This window comes from Crocuta crocuta, unplaced genomic scaffold (genome assembly GCF_008692635.1).
Source record: "Crocuta crocuta isolate KB4526 unplaced genomic scaffold, BGI_CrCroc_1.0 scaffold277, whole genome shotgun sequence".
Lineage (NCBI taxonomy): Eukaryota > Metazoa > Chordata > Mammalia > Carnivora > Hyaenidae > Crocuta > Crocuta crocuta.
Window position 1 is genome coordinate 162507 of NW_027531912.1, and position 5684 is coordinate 168190.

The following is a 5684-nucleotide window of genomic DNA, read 5'->3' on the forward strand; positions in this document are numbered from 1 at the left end:
CTAGGCCCCTCCCCTTGTTCCCCTCGGAAGACCCGGGCCGGCTCTGCGCCAGGCCCCCAGCCGCCTCGCGCCGACGCCACAGGCTCTCTCTCCTCCTCGCCCTTCCGGTGTGAGGAAACGCCATCCTGATGCGTTCGGGGCCCTCACAGCCCTGAGAGGTCGGCAGGCCCGCCCGGAAGCGCCGCGGCGCCGCGTGACAGCTGCCCTCCGATGCCCGCGTTTCCTCGGGAGCGAAGTCCTGACCGCGCTCCGCGAGCCGAGGCGGGACGAGCCGCAGGACTCGGGCGCGGGAAACGGTGTCGTAAAATGGCCCAAATCGCTCCTTCTCCAACGAATGTGTAATGGTTTCCCCAGAGACGTTGGTAACGCAAGTCATCAGGTGTGAGTTAATGTTCTGCCTCTTCAAGACATGTGCCCGCATCTCGAATGTACCAATTTTATTACGTTTAAACTTTCTTGTTGTGATTAAAAAGAGACATAACGAAGTTTGCCATTTTAACCGTTTTTAAATGTGCAGGTCAGTGGCATTAAGAACATCCACATAGATGTGCGACCGCCACCACCGTCCATTCTGAGAACTTTTTCCCCTTTCCAAACCCAAACTCTGCACCCGTTCATCGACAGTCCCCTGTTCTCCCCTCCCCCACCCCTGGCAACCGCCCTCTACTTCCTGTCCCCGCGGGTTTGCCTGCTCCAGGGACTTCGGTCAGCGGGAGCACACAGGATTTGCGTCTCTGTGTCCGGTTTCACCGTAATGTTTTCAGGGCTCATCCATGTTATAGCGGATGTCCGCATTTTTTTTTTCCTTTTAAGGTTGCATAATGTCTGTCGACTAGGTTTCGTTTATCCATTCATCTGTTGATAGACCGTTGGAGAGTTTCCACCTTTGCGCAGTTGTGAGTCAATTTAAAGTGTTTAAGCGATACGTTTAAATAATTCGAGAAGAGAGCAGTACTACAAGCCGTGCAATGAAAACTAGCAGTCTCCTGTTTGCCCTGTGGCTCCCCAAGGGCAAGAACTTTCATGTCGTTTAGCTCCATTTTCTGCTCGTTTCAGCCATGTTTCTAAAAGTACTTGTAGGGTATTCTTTTGTTTTTAACTTTTTACTGTAACCTGCCGGCCAGCACCTCTCCACCAAAGAAAAGCTGGCTCTCCTAGGGCACACACCCTGCTTACGACTAGACAGACATTTCCCCTCTACCATTATGCCAATGCAACTACTTCACACATTTTGATAAAATCCATTTCAGTGTTTGTAGTCCTGTATGCGACAGTCGGGGTCCAGCCAGGAGGCAGAACCCATACCAGTAATATGAACAGAGAAAACTTAACAGGAAGATTTATTAACTAGCATTTAGGGAGATACCTGAGAGAGAGAGAGAACTCTAAGTAATACAGAAATATCAGGTGTACAGAAAATATTTCCAGGCCAGAAGGGGAGTGCCCAGAGAAGGGCCACCTCAGAAAAGCCCTCTCCCCAAGGTGACAGGGTGTGGTTGTGGCAGAGAAGTGTGAGGAGGTGCTGAGGCTGGACTAATACCCAGGTGCCCACCACTGAGGTGCCAGTGAATCTCACTGGGAAGCCTCCTACTGAGAATCTGTTGGCAGCCTTACCATGAAGACGAGGAAATCAAATTCTGAAACTCAAGAGAAGCCCTTCCTCTGCAGTGTCCACCAGTGCCTCTTACTGACAAGGTTTGACATTGTGACATCAGCAAAGGAAATTGAAGAGTCCAGCTCCAACATCACAAAGCAGGGCAAGGAGGGATGGATGTAGAACTGCGATATGATAGTTTGGCTAGTTACAGAATTCTAAACTCTCAGAATGTTAAAGGCATTGCACCATTATTTTCTAACTTCCAGCACTGCTGTTAAAAAATCCTGATGACGGGGGACCTGGGTGGCTTAGTCGGTTGAGCATCTGACTTCGGCTCCAGTCATGATCTCACAGTTCGTGGGTTTGAGCCCCATGTCGGGCTCTGTGCTGACAGCTCAGAGCCTGGAACCTGCTTCAGATTCTTTGTCTCCCTCTCTCTCTGCCCCTCCCCCACTTTTGCGCTGTCTCTGACTCTCAAAAGTGAATAAACATTTAAAAAAATTTTTTAAGGGGTGCCTGGGTGGCTTAGTCGGTTAAGCGTCCAACTTTCGCTTAGGTCATGATCTCGCGGTTCGTGGGTTCGAGCCCCGCGTCGGGCTCTGTGCTGACTGCCAGCTCAGAGCCTGGAGCCTGTTTCAGTCTGTGACTCCCTCTCTCTCTGACCCTCCCCTGCTCAAGCTGTCTCTCTCTCTCTCCTAGAAATAAATAAAACATTAAAAAAATTTTTTTTTTTAAAATTCTGATCACATTCTAATTCCTGATTTTTTGTATATGATCTGTTTTTTGGATTTTTTTTCTTCCTCTGTGGAAGCCTTTGAGATCTTCTCCATATTTTTGAAATTTAACAATAATGTGTCTTGGTCTGAGTTATTTAAATTAATCTCTCTGGGCATTCTGTGCCCTTTCAATAGGGACAGTCCTGTTCCCTAGTTCTGGGAACTTTCCCCGTATTATCTCGCTGCCATTTTCCACACCTGCACTTTCTCTGTTCTCTTTCTGGAACATCTAGTTGTTGATATTGGACCTCCTGGTTTGAACCTCTGGGAAGCTGCCCACTGAGAATGTGTTGACAGTCTTACACTGAGCACTGAAAACAAAACCAAAGCCGGAAATCCAAGAGAAGCCCCTTTCTCTTGTGGTGTCCTCCAGCGCCCTCTACTGACGAGGCTTGACATTGTGACCTGGGCAAAGTGTTTATGGGGTTCAGCTCCAATAGCATGTAGAGCTGAGAGGCAATACATTTTCCTTTCTCACACTTTCCCTTTTTTCATCCTTTTTCTTGGCTTTATTTTTCTCAACCTTGTTATCCAGTTTTTCTACTGAATATTTTATTTCTGCTATTGTATTTTTTAATTTTTTAATCTCGTTTAATATTCCTTTTTCAGCCTGAATGCTTCCTGTATGTGCTTAGCTTTCTTCGAGTATTCTGATTTTTTTTTAAGTTTTGTCTTTTTTTTTTTTTTTGCTACTTATACTGTGGCTTTTTCTTCCACCTTTTTTATTTTATTTTGATCTCCATCTTTCGCTGAAGCTTTCCTCAAATGTTTATTTAGTCATTCTTAAAAATGCAAAAACACCGGAGAGGAAGCTCTGTGGGTGTGGGTATGTTTCCTGACTGTTGGAGTTCAGTATATGTTCACTGCAGGTTGTGATGTAAGCGACTGTAGGTATCTGTCTTTTGTCTTGGGCTGGTTGTTTCCCAAGAGGAGCCCTCAGATCTTCTGCCACACAGGCTAGAAGCCTGGTCTCAAGCATCCTGGGCACCATAGGTCCGGACTCTCACTTCCACGCCTGTTTCCAGAAAAGCTTTTCACTCCTGCCTCAGTTATGCCTGGTTTCTGAGACCAGGCCTCTCAGTGTCCCCCTCCACTAAGCGTCCCGTTTTCTGTAGGCACAGGGAAAGGCTGCATAGATCGAGGATTTTGCAAAGTGCTAAATGGCTTCTTTTGTAGACTTTTAATTATTCTTAAAGTAATTTCTACGCCCAACATGGGGCTCAAACTCATGACCCCCAGATCAAGCGTTGCATGTTCTTCTGACTGGGCCAACAGATGCCCCTCTTTTGTCGACTTTCGAACAATCTCCTGTATCCTAGTTTCAGAGTGTCTGGTGATTCCAGTCTCCTGAGACTTTTGGAATCTCTAGCATTTTGTTAGCTTATCTTCATGCAGACATACATGCTTCACTTTCTAGACACTGCAGTGCAGTGAATAAGCCATGACTGCTTCCTGGAACCCTAGTTCCATCACCAGCTGGTGAGCTTGGGCAAGTTATTTAGCCTCTTTGTACCTCATTTTCTCATCTGTAAAGTGGGGATAATATATAATAATACATATATACATTAACATATAATATATAATAATAATATTATAGCTTATAGCAGGGGTTAACACACTACAATCCACAAGCCAAATCTGGCCCCCAGCCTGGTTTTATGGCCTGTGAACTGAGAATGGTTTTACATTTTTAAAGGGTTACAAAACAACCTGCACCCACAGAACACGTGACAAGACGTTAAGAGAACCATAGAGCAGAAAATAGCCCGTGTGTCCTTTTCCAGAAAAAGTTCTCTGTCCCCTGGCTTATGGGGTAGTTGTATTAACTGAATTAATACAGTTGAAGCAGAATAAAATGAAGTCATTCATTCATTTATTCCCAAGGTAGTTTTCAGCAGATCAGTGGCATTTAAAGCCATTGAGACCGCATGACACTCCCAACGGATTTTTAGATCAAAGAGGCCCAAGATCTGACCTCATCAGAGGATGAGGACAGCAAAAAAACAGAACAAAACACTGAGAAGAGCAGCTATATGAAATGGGAGAGAAATCATAATGTAGAATGCTGGAAACTAAGTTTTAAGAAGCATTTCAAAAAGGAGGAAGTGGTCTGTTTTAAATGCTTCTGATATGCTAAGTAATATGATGAATTAGGATTGCCCGCTGGATTTCACAGCACAGAGGTCATGGGGGACATTAGTGAGCACAATTAGTGGAATGATGGGACAAAAACCTTCTTAAATAAGAGGAAACAGAAGACAAACGAAAGACCATGGAGACAGAAAACTGTCTTGAGAAATTCTATTAAAAAGAGGGATACAGGGGCGCCTGGGTGGCTCAGTCGGTTAAGCGTCCGGCTTCGGCTCAGGTCATGATCTCATGGTTCGTGGGTTCGAGCCCCGCACCGGGCTCTGTGCTGACAGCCAGCTCAGAGCCTGGAGCCTGCTTTGGATTCTGTGTCTCCCTCTCTCTCTGACCCTCCCCTGCTCACGCGGTCTCGCTCTCTCTCAGAAATAAATAAAAACATTAAAAAGAATTTTTTAAAAGAGGGATGGAGAAATGAGGCGAAGGGAAGTAGTTAGGTTTGAAAGATGAGATCAACAAGAGATTGTACGCTACTAGAAACAATACATATGCACTTGGCAGGTAAAGGTGACTGTGGGATCAGCAGAAGTCTCTTGATTGCTTGAACATTGCATGAATTATTTGCACGGAGTTAGGAATCAAGGTAAGCACCTTAAGCAGGGGTTGGCAAATTACAGACTTGCAGGCCAAGTCTTACCCACAGCCTGTTTTTGCATGGCACACTGGCTAAGAATGGGTTTTATATTTTTAAATGGTTGGGAAATTAATTTAAAAATGCTTTGTGACACATGAAAACCACATGAAATTAAGATTTCAGTGTCTACAAATAAAGTTTTACTGGAATACAGTCATGCTTTTCATCTACATATTATGACAGCTGCTTCTGCACTACTAGGGCAATTTAATTTCAAGAGTAGGATGTGGTGCTCTCCTGGGTTCGGGCTGCCACTCAGTGACTTAGCTGTAATAGGACAGTGTCTCAAGTGCCATGTGTATTGCCATACACCAATACTTAATCCCCCCCCTTTTTTTTTACCAGTACAAACCTATCATGTCAAAACTTTTTTGAATGTCACACTTCTGAAGCACAATGGAGTGTGCATTAATTTATCAAATTAGAAAGCATTGCCTTTTTATGCAATGATACTATAGCTGTGCTAAACGAATACAATGGCCATAGATATTACCAGACTGTGCATTCATCACAGTGTTTTCAACTCAGAGGA

At 44.9% G+C, this 5684-nt stretch overlaps 1 long non-coding RNA gene across 1 annotated transcript in view; it reads right to left on the reverse strand.

Annotated features, from left to right (window-relative positions):
• The window catches only part of LOC144240418 (uncharacterized), a 4968-nt gene extending 3293 nt beyond the window's left edge, over positions 1-1675 (reverse strand). The window contains exon 1 of the long non-coding RNA XR_013337713.1: positions 1615-1675. This is a non-coding gene — a long non-coding RNA (uncharacterized LOC144240418). The remainder of the gene's footprint in view (positions 1-1614) is intronic.
• Between the last annotated feature and the right edge of the window lie 4009 nt (positions 1676-5684).